Source organism: Schistocerca serialis, chromosome 4 (genome assembly GCF_023864345.2).
Source record: "Schistocerca serialis cubense isolate TAMUIC-IGC-003099 chromosome 4, iqSchSeri2.2, whole genome shotgun sequence".
In the NCBI taxonomy this organism is placed as follows: Eukaryota; Metazoa; Arthropoda; class Insecta; order Orthoptera; family Acrididae; genus Schistocerca; species Schistocerca serialis.
Window position 1 is genome coordinate 445,587,154 of NC_064641.1, and position 24,213 is coordinate 445,611,366.

A 24,213-nucleotide genomic window follows, 5' to 3' on the forward strand; every position below is an offset into this window, starting at 1 on the left:
GAAATAATAACTTTGGGGATAGATATTTGCATGAAAAATGGTATTGAAGTTATCGATTTCTTTCACCGTGTGTGTGTGTGTGTGTGTGTTTGTGTGTTTACACGTAAATATGACAAAAAATGATTGAAATGGCTCTGAGCACTATGGGACTTAACATCTATGGTCATCAGTCCCCTAGACTTAGAACTACTTAAACCTAACTAACCTAAGAACATCACACACATCCATGCCCGAGGCAGGATTCGAACCTGCGACCGTAGCGGTCACGCGGTTCCACACTGAAGCGCCTAGAACCGCACGGCCACACCGTCCGGCAAATATGACAACAGAGAGAAAACTGTACTAGCACTGGATGAGTTCTGTGTTTATATACTTGAAGACATGAGTCATTAATACGGACAATAACCGGACATGGATGAAGACAGTAGGCCGATTCAATATTCCTAAGTTTCCGGAAAGCTTTTCACACGGTCCCCCACTGCAAACTCAACAAATGTCCTAGTATAAGGATTACACTACTGGCCATTAAAATTGCTACACCAAGAAGAAATGCAGATGATAAACGGGTATTCACTGGACAAATATATTATACTACAAATGACATGTGATTACGTTTTCACGCGATTTAGGTACATAGATCCTGAGAAACCAGTACGCAGAACAACCACCCCTGGCCGTAATAACGGCCTGATACGCCTGGGCATTGAGTCAAACAGAGCTTGGATGGCGTGTACAGGTACAGCTGCCCATGCAGCTTCAACACGATACCACAGTTCATCAAGAGTAGTGACTGGCGTATTGTGACGAACCAGTTGCTCGGCCACCATTGACCAGACGTTTTCAATTGGTGAGAAATATGGGGAATGTGGTGCCCAGGGCAGCAGTCGAACATTTTCTTTATCCAGAAAGGCCCATACAGGACCTGCAACATGCGGTCGTGAATTATCCTGCTGAAATGTAGGGTTTCGCAGGGATCGAATGAAGGGTAGAGCCACGGGTCGTAACATATCTGAAATGTAACGTCCACTGTTCAAAGTGCCGTCAATGCGACAAGAGGTTACCCAGACGTGTAACTCATGGCACCCCATACCATCACACCGGGTGATACGCCAATATGGCGATGACGAATACACGCTTCCAATGTGCATTCACCGCGATGTCACCAAACACGGATGCGACCATCATGATGCTATAAACAGAACCTGGATTCATCCGAAAAAATGACGTTTTGCCATTCGTGCACCCAGGTTCGTCGTCGAGTACACCATCGCAGGCGCTCCTGTCTCTCATGCAGCGTCAAGGGTAACTGCAGCCATGGTCTCCGAGCTGATAGTTCATGCTGCTGCAAACGTCGCTGAACTGTTCGTGCACATGGTTGTTGTCTTGCAAACTTCCCCATCTGCTGACTCAGGGATCGAGATATGGCAGCACGATCCGTTACAGACATGCGGATAAGATGCCTGTCGTCTCGACTTCTAGTGATACGAGGCCGTTGGGATCCAGCACGGCGTTCGTTTTTACCCTCCTGAACCCACGGACTCCATATTGTGCTAACAGTCATTGAATCACGACCAACGCGAGCATAAGTGACGCGATGCGATAAATCGCAATCGCATTAGGCTGCAATCCGACCTTTATCAAAGGTCGCATTTCTCCTCCGTACACGACGCATCACAACAACGTTTCACCAGGCAACGCCGGTCAACTGCTGTTTGTGTATGAGAAATCAGTTGCAAACTTTCCTCATGTCAGCACGTTGTAGGTGTCGCCATTGTGTGAATCCTCTGAAAAGCTAATCATTTGCATATCACAGCACCTTCCTCCTGTCGGTTAAATTTCGTGTCTGTAGAACGTCATCTTCGTGGTGTAGCAATTTTAATGGCCAGTACTGTAGGTTCACAGATATGTGGGTGGGTCGAAGAGCTATTAAGTAATAGAACAGAGTTCGCTGTCCTCAATAGTGTGTGTTCATCAGGAACAAGGGTATCTTCAGGTGTGGCCTAGTGAAGTATGATAGGACTGCTCTTATTCTCCATATACAGTCATGCTCAAAAGTATCCGAACGACCGGAATTGCATTTCGCCTGATTCGCATGCAACCGGCATAACGCAGCTGTCTAGCAGGTCGCCTAATATCTCCTTGGTACAGTCGTTTGACTATTTAAAATGGTTCCAACAAGTCACCACTAAAAAACACTGCTCTGTATCGCAGTAGCGCAAGATGTAAAGTAATACCACGGTGCTACAAATATCAGGGAACACCTTATCACAGGTAAGACTGTCCTTAAGGCTTGTAAGTTCACATTTATTACGAAAATGACATACCTGAAATGTTACCACTCTCATTATTACGTCAGTTAGGTAATGCACGTAGTAAGTTCGCCATATTAATGATTTCCTCTTCAAAGTAACATACCGTACTTATTATTTAACACAAAATGATATTAAAAATTTAAGTTTTTCACGAGCAGATAGTTGAGAATATGTATGAACTTCAAGTGACACGACGAACCGTCTCGTTCTGCGTATGGATTAAAACACAGGTCAGGCAGACTAAGCAAAGATTTCGTGACTGACGGAAACTAACAGTCATTCCTGATTAGGCATACATATACCTCGATTTCAGACAGTATCAGTTAGCAAATGTCAACTTTCAATTTCATAACGCAAACATTTTTAACAGACGCGAATTCCTACCCAGCATCTATTGTCCCTATAAACGAACTCCTAGAGATGTTACCGTGAGGTAAAGCTTTGTGTTGGACAGGGATTCGAACCCAGAACCTAATCGGATTGATATCGAAGCACAGTCAACTGTGACATATCGGATTTCGCGGCAGTAGCTAGATGTTTTAACTGAAATGACGAGACGAAACATTAATTTTTTCCTTCCAAGGACTCCAACCCGGCACCTATCGCTGTTATATTCTAGAGAAAACGAACGTTAAATATCGGTTTGTTGCACCAGCAGCGTCATGTGAGTACGTTTGAACTATAAATAATATGAGGAAGAGTTTAGTGCTCACTGGCAATAGAGCCCCACACATATCGTTGTTGACTACACACAAAGATACGTCGGCTACCGAATTTTTCTCCACCGGCTGCTCGGAATAACATCTTCAACTTACAGTCATCTCGCAAATAGTTCTGTGCCTCACTGGGAGTTAAAAACGTCAGATATCGTTAGTGTTGACAACGAATGAAAATACATTAAAAATCAAAATTATTATCCACCAGCAATTAGGTGTTCTCATGCTAGAACTTGATAATACTTAATGAAATCTTTAGTGCCGGGCCAGGATTCGTACCCATTCAAGCGTAATATGTGGAGATGTAGAGGAATCTTTAGTTTTGAACAAGCAGCAAATTGTAGCCGAGCTGTATTGTCACGAAGGGATCAAATTCCGCATTGAGGGCTGTCTGAGTTACATTCCCAGTTCAGAACCAATTTTATCGACATACAGAAGCTCAGATTAAATATGGAATAAGTATCCTGTGACCATACATAGCGTTTGTTTCGTCACTAGAAATAAATAACTAGTATATGAAAGGTTCCTGGTGATAGAATTTCTACATGTCGACACTCCAGACTTTATTGTGGTTCAAATTAATGTCTACTTGGTAGAGAAGGAATATCATCTTTAACGTGAATTTCAGACCACAATGCCATTATATCTTCTTCACTTGGTGTAGTCAGAGGAGAATGGGATCTATCTCTCCCTATCTCAAACCATTGAGAGAAGTGGGAAACGAACCCAGACCATAGCTACAAGAACCTACCATCAGTCCACCTGACCACCAAATCCTCTTCTCGCTGACTCATTTTTCTATCCTAACGCTGTTGCGCCACACTGGATGAGAATTCTGACACACAGGCTCCCTGTAGTAATTTGCAGCATGTTCAGTAAATTCATTTACTTGGTTGACCGAATCACCATGAACTAGCTGCCTCGGCTACCAAGTGCATACATTCGACTCTATTTTGTAATCACAGAAATAAAATCACGTAACTGCCACCTACACAGAACTACCAACAGTGTAGGATGCAGAAATTTAAATAGGTAGAGTTCATTTCCACTTGAGCTATTCTGTTGCGCTATCTGTTTGTAGAAAACGTCGTTCAGTGCAAAAGAAAAGCTGTAACTGTTTGTCTCTCAGAAGTCAAGACCCGGCCATGTGCATTATCTCACAGCGCTGTGGAATGCAGAAGTTCTGGAAGAACTGTTGTTCAACTCTGGAGCTGCGTTAGCTACGTGTCAGCTAGTAGCGTAATAGTAAGTGTCGCGCAATGTAGCTGAGATGTCGCGAGTTCCAATACATTCACTGCAACATTTTTTTAAAACGCAATTCTGCTGTCTGCTGAAGCTACCAATCTAATGCCACTTTGAACACAATTCCCTTCACTTCTCAACCCAAAGTTGTCGCATGTGGAAAAAGGTCTAACTTCTGCGACATTGTGTTCTTTTCAGGTTTAATAGATAGCCAGGCAGCAGATGCATCTCCAAGATGTGTAGGGAGAGGGCATCGTGCAATAATATGTCAGAAAAGTATTTTCTACATAAGCTGTCGTGTGATAGTGGCATTTTATTCTTCTTCAAACCTTGTTTGACAGCTTTAACTCAGAACAAGTTTTCTACATGCGTGTAATCAATAAACTTAATGTGCATTGTCAGACTGTTACAAATAACATCAGAGAATTCGTATATATCGTTGATGATTAATTTATCTCTCATGTTTACTATTGTTTTAACAACACTAAAGGAAACCTGACGCAAAATTTGCACCGTATTATAAGAAATATAATATAACTACCCACGGTAACCTTAAGACGAAAGTCTGTTTTTATAACTGAGTATCTGTAGACAAGTGTGCCTCTGTCGACACGAATTAGTAAAATACTAGTTACTTCGATTTTGATTGGGTCTGTGTTTAATTGGTATGCTGTGTCATACTCAAGAGGTATGCAAATGTGGCATTTCATAAGTATAGTTATGTATTCCCAGAAACCCAAAATTTGCTTGTCAGCAGCGGAAAGAGGCGTTACCTGTTGTGCAGCATTGTAAGTTCTTCACCGTTGCACTATGAGCCGAAAGTATTTTCTTGAGATTTCCTTATTGATGTTTGATCTGACTGCTTATAGCTCTTTCACAGAAGGGATAAAAATGTTACAGTCAGTAAGACGAACCGCGAACCATAACAGACGCATTTTCACAGGTCAGCACGTTACCACAGCACTGGCGAAGAGGCATGTGTCTAAGCTGCCTCATACAAGGCCAATAGTGGCTAGAACTCGTAAACCGCTATTTAAAGGATGTGATTAGTTGCCATTTCCACCTGCAACGACTTTCCTGGGCTGAAAACCGTAAATTTACAATCTTTTGTTACACCTCAAGCGATAATAACTCAGATTATTCAATGGAAATGACAGGTAAAATCAAGTGAACTTTGAGGCTTAATTCCGTGCACACCAAGAAGTAACTCGTCGATCACAGAGTTGCCAAACACACGTTGCCTTGTTGCCAAATCTCAGTTACAGTACCAGCAGGAAGAAGACGAACCGATGTGATATCTGCAGCGGGCTGGGAAGTGACCATAGCTGGTGTCTCCAAGTCGCGGCTGCTACGTCCTGGCATACGTAATGCGTCTGATTCGCATTTAGGCTTAGGGACTGAAGCGTAGTTACTAATAATACTCAGAACTGGCTGCACACTAAGCATCATAAATCAGTAACTCTCAGTTGGATTTGTATTTCTTCCGTAAGTGTACTCAAAACTAAGAAACTCATTCACAGACGTTTTTGTGCCTTGCCGAGAGTCGAGCACAACAAACACATAAAAATAAAAAAAGAATGTGTGTGTGTGTGTGTGTGTGTGTGTGTCAGAGAGAGAGAGAGAGAGAGAGAGAGAGAGAGAGAGAGAGAGAGAGAGAAATAAAAAAGAATGAGAGAGAGAGTGCAAAAAATTGTTGTAAAGAAATTGAATCATGTATGTAAAGAAATCTATCATTAAAATGACACGTTCCACATTATTACGAAATGTCGTATTCATGATCTATGGAACAATAATTAATCTAATGTAATCTAATCTAATGACTTCATATTGATGACTAACCATGAAGAGTCATGAGTTACCGAAATTTTTGCAAATACCAGTAACCAAATCTAAACATGAAAATAAAAGACGCCAATTTTTGTAATATACCGTGACTCCTATCAAGACCCTTTCGTCCCTGTTAGCTAACCACGAAAGATGTCTTGTATACCTCCATTCTGAAGTAACAATGTGTGCATGCATTTAAAGATGAAGTGCATGAAATGAAGTTCTGTGACGGAGATATGATCCCAACACGTAATCGAATTGTTGAGTAAGAAAAATCAAATGTTATGTATCGATTTTTCTTACGAGCCACTAGGTGTTTGAATATAAAATAAGGATACTAACTTTTGTGACTAAGCGGCAATCGAACTGCAGACCTACAGTGCATCTACAACACATATTGCACGCTGAAGACCCAAAGAATTAAAAAAATAAAAGTACTTTATGAGACCAACGTTAATTATAGCGTTCGAAGTATTCATAGTATTGTATACGTGTATGTAAACGCCTTCCAATGACCACTCAAGGAAGACATGTGTACACAGTCTAGCTTCAATATTGTAAATACGCCTCAGCTTTTGGATGAACTCAGACTTAGGTTAATAATCATTCTGAATATTCAGCAGTACTGTACCCATTGGCGTTAAACTCGTTTTCAACCAATGATTCTCACAGCTACAGGAACACTACTTGTGGTACCTCTAGGACAAAATACTTACGCAGTGCTATCAGACGAAAAGATCAACCTCACACAAACTGTGAGAAGGTTGTTTTAGTACTTTCGTGCCCGAATAATGAGCTTTTTATTATTTGAAGTAAGTGTGATCGTTGCTGCTTATGTAGATTTAAGAAGAAACTAAATTCCTTCAGCTACAACAATGTTTAAAGAAATCGTCTGATCGGCACTAAATCGTGGTTTGTGAATCGTTTACCGGCCGTACCCTGCCGCATTTCGCTGGTTGGAAGGCAAAAAGCTTACTGACAAATTTCTCAGAAGGAAAAGGGGGACGAAATGTCTCCCACTGGAAGGTCATGTTTTATTTAAATGATTACAAAATCAGGTAAAACGAAGTCAGGTTGTCAGTATAAGCACATTACTGTTGTCAGTATGATGTTGCACAGGGGCATATTGTATACAGAAGTGGAAGAGAGAGCACCACTAAATTCTACAATCCGTATGCATTGCATACACACACAAATTACTGTTACAGTGTACTTATGGAGCCAAATGAGTGAATTGCGTATTTTCCGGTGAGAAAGAGCACTGGAAAACAGTCTTCGCTAAATTGGGTTACTTAAACTGGTGTCACTCTGCGCTAGAATATATGGTCAGCGACTAAGTGTAAGGTCAATGTGTCAGATGCGAGTTTTGCAACTGTGAAATACTTTCCCACTTTATAGAAGTGAATATTAAATTTCAACTAATATTGCGAAAATTTTGTACTTGGATAGCTTAGAATGAAAATCTTTCTGTTTATTTCAAAGGAAAAAAGTAGATTTTCTAAAACATTGTCTGTCATACACAACTTGAACAGGTCATGTCGACCAAATCATGTGGAAAACTGACAGCGACGTATATCGGAAGACAGTAAGATCTCTAGCCTTTTGGTTGGGCAGTACTCGATAGCCATTTCTAGGCGCAAGAAAATGAAGAAAGGCAGCGCGTTTTTGTTATCAAGTAACGTCTTCGTCAATTACTTTAGTTTTATTGTAATCTACGAGTAATTGCTGATGTTTGATATTAACATGAAAAGGATTCCGTAGACAGGGAAAGAACCTGTTCTTGGGAAACTACATCTATAGTGACCAAAAGGCATTAAATGATCTTGAAGCACATGTGTTACAGCAGCGGTATGAATAAAATGATAGCAATAATGACAGTAATAATCGAATTATCCGGTAACTTCACACTTCACTGTGGATTTTCGCGAACTAAGAAATTTGTGAATTTGTGAAAAATCAAAATGGCTTCACATCGAGCCTAAGATGCCTGGAAGAGTCTTTACATCCTGCTGAAAATAGCATAATCTCCGCGTCAGAAGCTTGCTCCTACTTAACCATTTAATAGACTCGCATTTTTTCCACCGCGACTAATTTTGTAAGCTAAGCACATCATACGTTACAGCGCACTCCTGGGGCTGGGAAATGTGGCCACAATGGTCTGGTGGTGCAATGCGTGGGATCAGGCATTTACTTTTAAGAGACACAAACAGATTTATTTTACCTGTGGTAACCTCAAGAAAAAGACGTGATAATCCAAAATCCGCATTAAACATCACGTTCCTTCATTAACAACTGTGCAGAACAGGTTTATGTTGGGAAACGACATAGCGGAAGTCATAGTAAACAGAAATACAGTCGCCAGTAAACATACTTACATTACAAAATTTTATTTTATTTTATGAACCGATAGCCATTTAAAGGAACAGGCCTCTTATTTTACTTGTACTTTATTGAACTACAGACGTTGAGAAATTTGGTGCTTGACTCTGATTCGAATTCGTATCTCCTCTTTCGAGTATCTGAATCTCTCGGAACGACTGCAATCTTCTCTAGGTCTCCTTCAAAGGTAAGTATGTTCGTCTGATTCCTGATCCAGTAGAAAAATATTCATAATTTCATTTCAAGCTCTGTCACGTGCACACTGGCCTGTTAGTGAAAATTAAGATGCATTTTTAATGTCTGTTCATGTATTGCCAACAATCGCAACAGGTGTGGTTATTTCTGGTCAAACACGCACACATCGAACTGTTGCTGAGTCAGCAATTGATACTTCAGCTATGTTCGTGGATTCACGGTAGGTGTGCAGTTCGATTGTCGCTTAGTCACAAAAGTTTGTATCCTTATTTTAGATTCAAACACCTAGCGGCTCGTACGGAAAACCGATATGTAACATTTGATTTTTCTTAGTCAATAATCCGATTACGTGTTGGGTTCGTATCTCCGTCACAGAACTTAACTTCATGCACTTCATCTTTAAATGCATGCACACTTTGTTACTTTATAATGGAGGTATATCAGACATCTTTCGTGGTTAGCTAACAGGGACGAAAGCGTCTTGAGAGAAGTCACGGTTTATTATCTCTTCTTTTATTTTCATGTTTAGATTTGGTTACTGGTATTTGCAAAAATTTCGGTAATTCATGACTCTTCATGGTTAGCTGCAAAATACTAACACGAATTCTTTACAGACGAATGGAAAAACTAGTAGAAGCCAACCGCGGGGAAGATCAGTTTGGATTCCGTAAAAACACTGGAACACGTGAGGCAATACTGACCTTACGACTTATCTTAGAAGAAAGATTAAGGAAAGGCAAACCTACGTTTCTAGGATTTGTAGACTTAGAGAAAGCTTTTGACAATGTTGACTGGAATACTCTCTTTCTAATTCTAAAGGTGGCAGGGGTAAAATACAGGGAGCGAAAGGCTATTTACAATTTATACAGAAACCAGATGGCAGTTATAAGAGTCGAGGGGTATGAAAGGGAAGCAGTGGTTGGGAAGGGAGTATGACAGGGTTGTAGCCTCTCCCCGATGTTATTCAATCTGTATATTGAGCAAGCAGTAAAGGAAACAAAAGAAAAATTCGGAGTAGGTATCAAAATCCATGGAGAACAAATAAAAACTTTGACGTTCGCCGATGACATTGTAATTCTGTCAGAGACAGCAAAGGACTTGGAAGAGCAGTTGAACGAAATGGACAGTGTCTCGAAAGGAGGATATAAGATGAACATCAACAAAAGCAAAACGAAGATAATGGAATGTAGTCGAATTAAGTCGGGTGATGCTGAGGGAATCAGATTAGGAAATGAGACACTTAAAGTAGTAAAGGAGTTTTGCCATTTGGGGAGCAAAATAGCTGATGATGGTCGAAGTAGAGAGGATATAAAATGTAGACTGGCAATGGCAAGGAAAGCTTTTCTGAAGAAGATAAATTTGTTAACATCGAGTATAGATTTAAGTGTCAGGAAGTCATTTCTGAAAGCATTTGTATGGAGTGTAGCCATGTATGGAAGTGAAACATAGAGGATAAATAGTTTGGACAAGAAGAGAATAGAAGCATTCGAAATGTGGTGCTACAGAAGAATGCTGAAGATTAGATGGGTAGATCACATAACAAATGAGGAAGTATTGAATAGGATTGGGGAGAAGAGAAGTTTGTGGCACAACTTGACCAGAAGACGGGATCGGTTGGTAGGACATGTTCTGAGGCATCAAGGGATCACCAATTTAGTATTGGAGGGCAGCGTGGAGGGTAAAAATCGTAGAGGGAGACCAAGAGATGAATACACTAAGCAGATTCAGAAGAATGTAGATTGCAGTAGGTACTGGGAGATGAAGAAGCTTGCACAGGATACAGTAGCATGGAGAGCTGCATCAAACCAGTCTCAGGACTGCAGACCACAACAACAACAACAACATGGTTAGTCATCAATATGAAGTCATTAGATTAGATTACATTAGATTAATTATTGTTCCATAGATCATGAATACGACATTTCGTAATAATGTGGAACGTGTCATTTTAATGATAGATTTCTTTACATACATGATTCAATTTCTTTACAACAATTTTTTGCACTCTCTCTCTCATTCTTTTTTATTTCTCTCTCTCTCTCTGACACACACACACACACACACACACACACACACACACACACACACACATTCTTTTTTTATTTTTATGTGTTTGTTGTGCTCGACTCTCGGCAAGGCACAAAAACGTCTGTGAATGAGTTTCTTAGTTTTGAGTACACTTACGGAAGAAATACAAATCCAACTGAGAGTTACTGATTTATGATGCTTAGTGTGCAGCCAGTTCTGAGTATTATTAGTAACTACGCTTCAGTCCCTAAGCCTAAATGCGAATCAGACGCATTACGTATGCCAGGACGTAGCAGCCGCGACTTGGAGACACCAGCTATGGTCACTTCCCAGCCCGCTGCAGATATCACATCGGTTCGTCTTCTTCCTGCTGGTACTGTAACTGAGATTTGGCAACAAGGCAACGTGTGTTTGGCAACTCTGTGATCGACGAGTTACTTCCTGGTGTGCACGGAATTAAGCCTCAAAGTTCACTTGATTTTACCTGTCATTTCCATTGAATAATCTGAGTTATTATCGCTTGAGGTGTAACAAAAGATTGTAAATTTACGGTTTTCAGCCCAGGAAAGTCGTTGCAGGTGGAAATGGCAACTAATCACGTCCTTTAAATAGCGGTTTACGAGTTCTAGCCACTATTGGCCTTGTATGAGGCAGCTTAGACACATGCCTCTTCGCCAGTGCTGTGGTAACGTGCTGACCTGTGAAAATGCGTCTGTTATGGTCCGCGGTTCGTCTTACTGACTGTAACATTTTTATCCCTTCTGTGAAAGAGCTATAAGCAGTCAGATCAAACATCAATAAGGAAATCTCAAGAAAATACTTTCGGCTCATAGTGCAACGGTGAAGAACTTACAATGCTGCATAACAGGTAACGCCTCTTTCCGCTGCTGACAAGCAAATTTTGGGTTTCTGGGAATACATAACTATACTTATGAAATGCCACATTTGCATACCTCTTGAGTATGACACAGCATACCAATTAAACACAGACCCAATCAAAATCGAAGTAACTAGTATTTTACTAATTCGTGTCGACAGAGGCACACTTGTCTACAGATACTCAGTTATAAAAACAGACTTTCGTCTTAAGGTTACCGTGGGTAGTTTTATTTTATTTCTTATAATATGGTGCAAATTTTTCGTCAGGTTTCCTTTAGTGTTGTTAAAACAATAGTAAACATGAGAGATAAATTAATCATCAACGATATATACGAATTCTCTGATGTTATTTGTAACAGTCTGACAATGCACATTAAGTTTATTGATTACACGCATGTAGAAAACTTGTTCTGAGTTAAAGCTGTCAAACAAGGTTTGAAGAAGAATAAAATGCCACTATCACACGACAGCTAATGTAGAAAATACTTTTCTGACATATTATTGCACGATGCGCTCTCCCTACACATCTTGGAGATGCATCTGCTGCCTGGCTGTCTATTAAACCTGAAAAGAACACAATGTCGCAGAAGTTAGACCTTTTTCCACATGCGACAACTTTGGGTTGAGAAGTGAAGGGAATTGTGTTCAAAGTGGCATTAGATTGGTAGCTTCAGCAGACAGCAGAATTGCGTTTTAAAAAAATGTTGCAGTGAATGTATTCGAACTCGCGACATCTCAGCTACATTGCGCGACACTTACTATTACGCTACTAGCTGACACGTAGCTAACGCAGCTCCAGAGTTGAACAACAGTTCTTCCAGAACTTCTGCATTCCACATCGGTGTGAGATAATGCACATGGCCGGGTCTTGACTTCTGAGAGACAAACAGTTACAGCTTTTCTTTTGCACTGAACGACGTTTTCTACAAACAGATAGCGCAATAGAATAGCTCAAGTGGAAAGGAACTCTACCTATTTAAATTTTTGCATCCTACACTGTTGGTAGTTCTGTGTAGGTGGCAGTTACGTGATTTTATTTCTGTGATTACAAAATAGAGTCGAATGTATGCACTTGGTAGCCGAGGCAGCTAGTTCATGGTGATTCGGTCAACCAAGTAAATGAATTTACTGAACATGCTGCAAATTACCACAGGGAGCCTGTGTGTCAGAATTCTCATCCAGTGTGGCGCAACAGCGTTACGATAGAAAAATGAGTCAGCGAGAAGAAGATTTGGTGGTCTGGTGGACTGATGGTAGGTTCTTGTAGCTATGGTCTGTCTGGAGTGTCGACATGTAGAAATTCTATCACCAGGAACCTTTCATATACTAGTTATTTATTTCTAGTGACGATACAAACGCTATGTATGGTCACAGGATACTTATTCCATTTATAATCTGAGCTTCTGTATGTCGATAAAATTGGTTCTAAACTGGGAATGCAACTCAGACAGCCCTCAACGCGGAATTTGATCCCTTCGTAACAATACAGCTCGGCTACAATTTGCTGCTTGTTCAAAACTGAAGATTCCTCTACATCTCCACATATTACGCTTGAATGGGTTCGAATCCTGGCCCGGCACTAAAGATTTCATTAAGTATTATCAAGTTCTAGCATGAGAACACCTAATTGCTGGTGGATAATAATTTTGATTTTTAATGTATTTTCATTCGTTGTCAACACTAACGATATCTGACGTTTTTAACTCCCAGTGAGGCACAGAACTATTTGCGAGATGACTGTAAGTTGAAGATGTTATTCCGAGCAGCCGGTGGAGAAAAATTCGGTAGCCGACGTATCTTTGTGTGTAGTCAACAACGATATGTGTGGGGCTCTATTGCCAGTGAGCACTAAACTCTTCCTCATATTATTTATAGTTCAAACGTACTCACATGACGCTGCTGGTGCAACAAACCGATATTTAACGTTCGTTTTCTCTAGAATACAACAGCGATAGGTGCCGGGTTGGAGTCCTTGGAAGGAAAAAATTAATGTTTCGTCTCGTCATTTCAGTTAAAACATCTAGCTACTGCCGCGAAATCCGATATGTCACAGTTGACTGTGCTTCGATATCAATCCGATTCGGTTCTGGGTTCGAATCCCTGTCCAACACAAAGCTTTACCTCACGGTATATCTAGTTCGTTACTTGTGAAGAAGCAATATGTAACATCTCTAGGAGTTCGTTTATAGGTAGGAATTCGCGTCTGTTAAAAATGTTTGCGTTATGTAATTGAATGTTGACATTTGCTAACTGATACTGTCTGAAATCGAGGTATATGTATGCCTAATCAGGAATGACTGTTAGTTTCCGTCAGTCACGAAATCTTTGCTTAGTCTGCCTGACCTGTGTTTTAATCCATACGCAGAACGAGACGGTTCGTCGTGTCACTTGAAGTTCATACATATTCTCAACTATCTGCTCGTGAAAAACTTAAATTTTTAATGTCATTTTGTGTTAAATAATAAGTACGGTATGTTACTTTGAAGAGGAAATCATTAATACGGTGAACTTACTACGTGCATTACCTAACTGACGTAATAATGAGAGTGGTAACATTTCAGGTATGTCATTTTTGTAATAAATGTGAACTTACAAGCCTTAAGGACAGTCTTATCTGTGATAAGGTGTTCCCTGATATTTGTAGCATCGTGGTATTACTTTACATCTTGCGCTACTGCGATACAGAGCAGTGTTTTTTAGTGGTGACTTGTTGGAACCATTTTCAATAGTCAAACGACTGTACCAGGGAGCGATTAGGCGACCTGCTAGACAGCTGCGTTATGCCGGTTGCATGCGAATCAGGCGAAATGCAATTCAGGTCGGTCGGATACTTTTGAGCACGACTCTACATACATGATCTGACGGACAGGGAGTGCAGCAATCTGTTGTTTTTTTCTTAAAGCACTGTGGTGTGAGGGAAGAAGTCGTCATTGAATGATTGTAGGAGGAGGCACGATGATGTATACAAAATATCAAGTTGCGTTTATCACTGGGAGGTTGCTGTGAATATAGAAAAATGGAAGCTAATGCAGATGAGCAGAGAAATTAATTTCGGATATTCGAATACAGCTCTAGTAACGTGCAGCTTAATAGTCACATCAATTAAATATCTAGACGTAAGGTTGTGAAACGAGCCGATGTGTTGGTAGACTTCAGTTTATTGGGGAAATTTTCGTAAATATAGGTCATCTACAAATAGTGTTGGACGGGATGTAGTCTTTCGTATCTGCTGTTCAATATGTATATCGAAGTAGCAATGGTGCATATGAAGGAAGGGTTGAAAAGTGGAATTAGAATTCAATGCGAAGGGATATCAGTGATAAGATTCGTCGATGACATTGCTATCCTCGGTGAAAGTGAGGAACAGTTACAGGATCTGCTGAAAATTTGTGGTAAGGTCTTACGGGACCAAACTGCTGAGGTCATCGGTCCTTAGGCTTACGCACTACTTTATCTAACTAACTGACGATAAGGACAACACACACACCCATGCTCGAGGGAGCACTCGAACGTCCGACGGTGGGAGCCGCGCGGCCCGCGTGACAAGGCGCCCCTGACCGCGCTGCTACCCCGCGCGACAGGATCTGCTGAATGGAATGAACTGTCTAATGAGTACAGAATAAGGACGGAGAGTAAACTGAAGAAAGTAACAGAAATGAAAGCAGCGAGAAACTTGACATCGGGATTGCTGATTATGAAGAGGATGAAGTTAAGGAATTCAGCTACCTAGGCAGCAAAAAACCCATGTTGGACCAAGCAAGGAGGACATCAAGAGCACACTACCACTGGGAAATACGGCATTTCTAGCCGAGGGAAGTCTACTAGCATCAAATACATACGTTAATTTGAGAAAAAAGAATTTCGGAGAATGTACGTCTCGAGTACAGCATTGTATTGTAGTGGAATATGGACTGTGAGAAAACTGGAACAAAAGAGAATCGAAGCATTTGAGATGTGGTGCCACAGACTAATGTTGGAAATTAGGTCGATTGTTAAAGTAAGGAATGAGGAGGGTCTCTGCGGAATCGGCGAGGAAAGTAATGTACGGAAAAAACCTGATGAGAAGAAGGGACAGGATGGTAGGGCATGTGTTAACACACCACAGGATGACTTCCATGGTATTAGAGGGAGATGTAGAGGCAGAAACTGCAATGGAAGGCAGAGACTGGAATACAAATGGTGCAAATGTCTCTAAGCGCTATTGGGCTTAACATCTGAGGTCATCAGTCCCCTAGACATAGAACTACTTATACATAACTAACCTATGGACAACAAACATATCCATGCCCGTGGCAGGATTCGAACCTGAGACCGTAGCAGCAGCGCGTCACCGGACTGAAGCGCCTAGATCCGCTCAGCCACAGTGACCGGCGATTGGAATACATCCAGCAGATAACTGATGACGTAGGTTGCAATTGCACTCAAATGAAAAGATTGTCATAGAAGAGAAATTCGTACCAGGCAGCATCAAACCAGTCAGAAGACTGATGACTGACAGAGAGAGAGAGAGAGAGAGAGAGAGAGAGAGAGAGAGAGAGAGAGAGAGAGAGAGTTGTCGAGTTAGGTAAGTCGTGGTATTTTTTTATGTTGAGTGAAAACAAGTTACTACCTGTGTTGCACAGGGTTCAATTATGTAGCCACTTCGGTTCCTGCAACGCGTAATTGGCCTTCCAGTTTATACTGTTTGTTATGGTCTTCATTCCGAAGCATGGTTTGATATAGCTCTACACGCTATATTATCTTGCCTCTGAACCCACTAGATCCGATTAATGGAAGACATCGGAGCAGTTCAGAGGCTTGCTGAAAATTAGCTACCAGCCGGTAGGTTCGATCAAGACGCGAGTATTGCGGAGACGCTTCGTGAAATCAAGGTGGAATCGCTTGAGGGAAGACGATGCTGTCATGACAAAACGCTACTGTGGAAATTTAGAGAAACGGCAGTTGAAGCTGACTGCAGAATAAACTTCCGCCAACGCACATTTTACCTGAGGAGCGTGAAAACAAGAGAAATTAAGACTCGTACTGAAGCATATAGACAATCATTTTTCCCGCGCTCTATTTGCCAGTCGAACAGGCAAGGGAATGACTAATCGCTAATAGTGATATAAAATAACCATAGCCATGCAACATATGGTAGCTTACGGATGTGTTTATGTAGATGTAGATGTATTAATGGTAAAAATTACATTTCGGAAATAATTGAAGATGTGCAAAGGTTTTCGTCGTATGAGTGAAGGAAATTTGTCTTGAGATTATGGCATTTCAGTAGAAATCAAGACAAAAATAAAGGACAACAAATTTCTGAAACCATTTAAAGGGATCGCTGTGAAATAAAGTGACTTATTAAAATTGGAGCAATACTGCAGGCACACATTACAAAATAGTAGATTAGCAATATAAAAATAATTAAGGAGAAATGCTCTAGACCTGTCCGTTCACCTTTTAAAATGTACAAGTTATTCACTAAAGCCATCAGGAAATGCAAGAAAAACATTCGATGTTAATCAACGGAATAGTCAAGTTTGACCTGCATCTGGATGCAATGTAACGAACCATTTGCACCTAAAAAACTATATTATACAACAGAGCACTGTGTATGAAGTTATTCCTGGTGTTCGTAGATTTCGAGAAAGCTTTTGTCTCAGTTTCATCAACAGCTGATCTACGAGCTCTTGAGAAAGAATACGAGAGATGTAGTGTGATTAATTTAATTACAGAATGTAATTATGCATATAGTTGTACCCTCTGGCATATGTGCGTTTGTCTTCATTTTAAACAGAAACATCACAGAGCACTCGGTCTTTTTAATGGCTCAGTACTTGAATGACCATCATTTGATGTGTTACACTCTGCAACAATACTTTATGCCAATTTCTCTATGACTTTTTGTATTAAACGTATTGTAAGTAGGTAGAATTTATGAATACTGTTTACTTGAGATGTGAAGATAATTGACAGCACAATCGAAACCAATCATAAGATTTTATAAAGTGGCGATCTAGACAAATAAAATTTATATCGAAAACTTGAGGAATAAGACGGTGATAAACCTGTGTTTGTATATTGAAGAATATAGACATCAGTGTTATAGCTGCCATTAGGCAACTCGTGGTCTAGTGGGTAGCGTTGCTGCCTCTGCATCACGGGGACCCGGATTCGATTCCCGGGTCGGGGATCTCCTCCGCCCGGGAACTGGCTGTTTGTGCTGTCCTCATCACTTCAACGTCATTCAGGGAAGTGGCGAGACTGGGCTGTGAGAGGACTGGGACTTCGTACTGCCGCTGATAACCACCCAATTGAGCGCCCCACAAACCAAATATCATCGTCATCAGAAATAGGTACTCTCAACAGCCCTGGTGGAAGTGTTTGGATTTCTAAAGAGAAGGGGTGATTTCTGGTGTAACATGCCAGAACCACTTCAGAATCGCAGATATTGCGCTCTTTGTTTTTAGTGGTGGTCAAGAGTGACGGGAATAATATTTTTATTGCAAGACGCAATGTGGGAATGAAAATCAGTTATAATAAATACAAAAGAATATATATTCACATACGATGAAACGCTGCTAAGAAGAACATGTAGCCAAGCAAATGACTGACACATAGTCGCATGGAAGTGCCATCTTTACGTAATCCATTAAACTGCCTACGGCTTTCCCTTAGAATCACTGCGAATCCTCCTCGACGATTAGTATGTGTAGCTTCTGACTAACAGTAATAAAATGACTACAAACAGCAGTCAGAAATTTGAAGAGTTGCATGTTTGCCATCAGCTGTAAAAATTTATTATTTATTTTCTATCGCTTTCGATCGTATTGACCATCTTTGCAGGAAGACTGTATTATCAGAAACCAGACTAAAGCCATGCGGGGGAGCCGTGCGGTCATGGCGCCTTGTCACGGTTCACGCGGTTGCCCCCGTCGGAGTTTCGAGTCCTCCCTCGGACATGGGTGTGCGTTTTGTACTTAGCGTGAGTTAGTTTAAGTTAGATTAAGTAGTGCGTAAGCCTAGGGACCGATGAACTCAGCAGTTTGGTCCCATAGTCCTTACCACAAATTTCCAAAAACCAGACTAACAGGATAAACAAATAAATTTTCCAGTTGATCAAGCTAAACGTATAGAAGTACTTACAAAGGAGCTGTACGTTAGATAGATTTTCAATTAAACATCGACTGGATAAACTGAAAATCATCTGTGTCATAAATTGTCTACAGAACCACAATTTCGATACCAGCACAATGCTGACTTCTCTACAGTTAAACAGAACGAGAATTAATGTTGTACCATGAGAACTGACATCTGTTGATACGAGTACATCAAAGGGCTTATGTGTATATAGGAAGTCCAGATACCTTACAATAAGAAGATCATCTTTTAGCAATCGATTTGTATTGTGTACAGTGATGTTTATTGTCAACCAACTTTAAAATGGAGAGTACGAAGGTACACCTCCAGAGGAACATAATATTTACATTGATTCTATGTCGTTAACAGCACGAAGACATATCTTAACCATATGAAATGGCGCAGTGCAAAAAATCTGCTAAAGATCGCCTATTATATGTAATTACCGTTTGTAGATTCAAATGTCACGTTTGATTTTTCTAATATAAGGCAGCACAAATGAATTGCATCTCGTGGTAAATGATGCAATTAACTATTATGTTCTCTTAGAGACATACCTTTACAGTCTATATTTTATTTATGGTTGACAATATGTATCTTTGTATATAACATAAACCAATTACTCAAAGGTACCTAGATTTCTCATATAAGCGTATGTTCTTGGATGTACTAGTATAAGTAGAAGACATTCCTCTTGTTACCACCTTAATGATCGTTCTATTTGATGACAGTGAAGTCAGTTTTGTGGTGGTATCGAAATCATAGTCCGTTATGTGTGGTTCTCTAAACATTTTATGACTCTGAGGGTTTTCATTTTATTCAATGGAAAGTTATATTAAATATCCATGTAATGTACAGCTTTTCTTTAAATAGTTACACATGCTTACCTTGATCAACTTGACAATTTATTTGTTTTATCCTTTGTGTACGTTGTTCATCTGCGTTTGCTTATGTAGTCTTCCTGTGAAGATAGTCGCTACGATCGAAACTGGTAGAAAATAATTAATTAATTTGTAAGCTAACAGCAAATACGAAGATTTTTCAATGTGGAGCTACAGAGGGATACAGAATAATAGATCAGTATCTAACGAAGACGTTGTGAATGGAATTAACTGAAAGAGGGGATCGCTTATTAGGACACAAGGGAATACAGAATAGTAAATCTGGTAATGGAGGGAGGTGTTAGGGGTAAAAAGTTTAGAGTAAAATCAAGGCCTGACTACAGTAAGCAGGTTAAAGCGTATATAGGTTGCAGTCATTGTGCACTGATTTAGAGGTTTGCACGTGATAGACTAGCGTGTAGTGCTGCATCAAACCAATCTTCGGACTGAAGGCCACAACGCAGTGGCGTTGCTGATGGCATGGTAACACAAAAAAAAAAGAAGAATGGCTAGGTGCCAATAGTACTCGCACACTGAATGTTGCATACAAACTTAATTATGTATATAAATAGTTTACCCATTCTGGGAATCGATAATTCCGACCCTTTTAGCGTATTATCGACATTGATACTGGCAGGATGTCTGTCTCAGGGATTCTAAGATTTCCGAGAATGGCCGGCTGCTGTGGAAGAGCGGTTCTCGGCGCTTCAGCCCGGAACCGCCCTGCTGCTACGGTCGCAGGTCCGATTCCTGCTTCAGGCGTGGATGTGTGATGTCCTTAGGTTAGTTAGGTTTACGTAGTTCTAAGTCTAGGGGACTGATAACCTCAGATGTTACACCCCATTGTGCTTAGAGCCATTTGAACCATTTTCCGAGAATGTTCTAGCTTCAATAATATAAATGTAATACAAAATCATGCAGGAGGCAGGCGACCATTATTGTAATAATCAAAAGTTCTGGATTCAGGCATATTTGGTCGAAAAGGTAAAAGTCAAACATCTGGCAAGGAATGAATTAACTGCTAGTATGACGCGTTTCGTAATTTATTCATCAACAAATAATCGCTCCAGAATATCTGATGATGGATAAATTCCGAAACGCATCATATGAACAGTAAAGTCATTCGTTGCCTGATGTCTCACTTTTACCAGTGCGATCCTCAACTACTGATTGTTTTGATTTCAAGTTTGTCGTCGAATAACAAATAACAAAATAAGTACTTTTAAAAAATGGTTCAAATGGCTCTGAGCACTACGGGACTTAACTTCTCAGGTCATCAGCCCCCTAGAACTCAGAACTACTAATCCTAACTAACCTACGGGCATCACACACATCCATGCCCGAGGCAGGACTCGAACCTTCCACCGTATCGGTAGCACGGTTCCAGACTGCAGCGCCTAGAACCGCTCGGCCACCCCGACCGGCTACTTTTTCGTCTGATACGATTATAAACTAACGATTTTCGGGTTTTTCCTTTACGTGTACTGTGAAACCTTTCTTCTTGCCAAATTTTTACTTTTGACGAGTGAGTTTGCGTGAATCAAAATACGTGATCTAAATGACCATAGCTTTTGGTTCCATTGACTTAGAAGATTACATTTATTACACGGCCAAGGACCTGTAGATCAAGTTATGTGACGGATTTCAACTTGATATCGAGCAGGTGGTTCAGTGGTTAGCACACTGGACTCGCTTTCGGAAGGATAACGGTTCAGACCAGCGTCCGGCCGTCCTGATTTAGGTTCTTGTGATTTCCCTAAATCGCTTCAGTCAAATGCCGGGATGGTTCCTTTGAAAGGGCAAGGCCGACTTCCTTCTCCATCCTTCCGTAATCCGATGGCGCCGACGAGCTCGCTGTTTGGCCCCTCCCCACAATTAACGAACCGACCAAACTTGATAGGTCTACCCGTTCTTGAGAAAAATGAGTCTTAACAGAGGGATGAATAGAGTCAGATAAGAAAAGATAAAAACAATTTCTCGTGTGATATAATCACTATTTACAGTTTTTGGATCTTTTTTCCTTGTTCAACGTGAAACTTTCCTTTTTGTCAAATTTCAACATTGTACTAGGGGGACTTGGAAAAAAAGTTTCCCCTGTCGACAGTGAGCAGAATTAAGCGATACGGGCGAAAGACAACACGGCAGGTGAACGCGCACGTGCAAGACACCGATACACCATTGGGTAGAGGTCGAACGCGATCAAGCACATGGTGCTCCCGCAGTGCCTGCGCAAAGCGGAGGTTTGGACTCGCGGTCAAAGGCGGAAGTGAGAGCTTTTATCCGCTATGAATGGGCACGTGGAGTATCAGGCACAAAAATTCATAACCACCTGGTTGAGGTGTATGAGTCAGGTGTGATGTCGAGGCAAGTGGTGCGGAGATGGTGCCAGCAATTCAGTGATGGACGTCAGAAAGTGCAGGACATACCGAGACCTGGACGGACGAGGACGGCCACTACAGATGCAAATGTCAGGAAGGTGGATGATATGATTAAAGCAAAGCGGCGTATAACCGTCTATGGAGTAGCGCCAGAACTTAGAATCGGACATGAGCGTGCTCACACGATCTTCCGCGATATTCTTCGATACAGGAAGGTGTCAGCACGATGCGTGCCCCGCCAACTAACCCCGACACACATGGAACAACGCATGGCGTTCAGCCTGGAACAGCTCGTGCGTTACCATGAATCTGGCGGTGACCTTCTGTTTCGGATTGTGACGAGGTATAAAACGTGGGTCCACCATTACACGCCCGAATCAAAGCCCGCATCCATGGAGTGGAAACATCCGTCATCACCTATTCGAAAGAAGTTTAAAAGCACTCCGTCTGCAGGTAAAGTGCCACTCATCGTTTTCTGGGACATCAAAGTAGTTTCGATATTGGACTTTCTAGAGGATGCAGCCATCAATGCTGCGCGGTACTGTGTCACTCTGTCGAAATTGAAAGAGGTGATTTGGAAAAAGCAGCCTGGCTTTCTCAGATCTGGCTTTCTGCTGTTGGATGAGGATGCGAGACTACACACTGCGACGGCAACGCAAAACCATATTGTAGTTCTTGTTTGGGAACGCCTACACCATCCGACTTACAGTCCGGATCTCGCACCAACTGACTTCCATCTGTTTCCTGCTTTGAAGAAGACTCTCGGTGGAAGGCGCTTTGGCAGCAATACTGACGTCAAACAAGCCGTTCAACCCTTCTTCCTTATGCAACGCCCTGATTTTTTTCCAGCAAGGCTTTTTGAAGCTTCTAAAGCGGTATAACAAATGTCTCAATCCACTTGGAAATTATGTAGAAAAATAAAGATATGTCTTATCTTTAATGTCTCTTTCTCTTTTTTTTTCCTTTCACACACAACTCTGACCATAGTCGACAGGGGAAACTTATTTTCCAAATCCCCCACGTAGATTAACAGGAAGTACCATCCATATGATGATGAGTGGGTTTGCGAGTATCAAAAAATATAACACAAACGGCCTTATCTTTTGACTGCTTTGATTTAGAAGCTTGTCTTTTTACACCGCCTAGGCACCATAGGCCTAAATACACTCCTGGAAATGGAAAAAAGAACACATTGACACCGGTGTGTCAGACCCACCATACTTGCTCCGGACAGTGCGAGAGGGCTGTACAAGCAATGATCACACGCACGGCACAGCCGACACACCAGGAACCGCGGTGTTGGCCGTCGAATGGCGCTAGCTGCGCAGCATTTGTGCACCGCCGCCGTCAGTGTCAGCCAGTTTGCCGTGGCATACGGAGCTCCATCGCAGTCTTTAACACTGGTAGCATGCCGCGACAGCGTGGACGTGAACCGTATGTGCAGTTGACGGACTTTGAGCGAGGGCGTATAGTGGGCATGCGGGAGGCCGGGTGGACGTACCGCCGAATTGCTCAATACGTGGGGCGTGAGATCTCCACAGTACATCGATGTTGTCGCCAGTGGTCGGCGGAAGGTGCACGTGCCCGTCGACCTGGGACCGGACCGCAGCGACGCACGGATGCACGCCAAGACCGTAGGATCCTACGCAGTGCCGTAGGGGACCGCACCGCCACTTCCCAGCAAATTAGGGACACTGTTGCTCCTGGGGTATCGGCGAGGACCATTCGCAACCGTCTCCATGAAGCTGGGCTACGGTCCCGCACACCGTTAGGCCGTCTTCCGCTCACGCCCCAACATCGTGCAGCCCGCCTCCAGTGGTGTCGCGACAGGCGTGAATGGAGGGACGAATGGAGACGTGTCGTCTTCAGCGATGAGAGTCGCTTCTGCCTTGGTGCCAATGATGGTCGTATGCGTGTTTGGCGCCGTGCAGGTGAGCGCCACAATCAGGACTGCATACGGCCGAGGCACACAGGGCCAACACCCGGCATCATGGTGTGGGGAGCGATCTCCTACACTGGCCGTACACCACTGGTGATCGTCGAGGGGACACTGAATAGTGCACGGTACATCCAAACCGTCATCGAACCCATCGTTCTACCATTCCTAGACCGGCAAGGGAACTTGCTGTTCCAACAGGACAATGCACGTCCGCATGTATCCCGTGCCACCCAACGTGCTCTAGAAGGTGTAAGTCAATTACCCTGGCCAGCAACATCTCCGGATCTGTCCCCCATTGAGCATGTTTGGGACTGG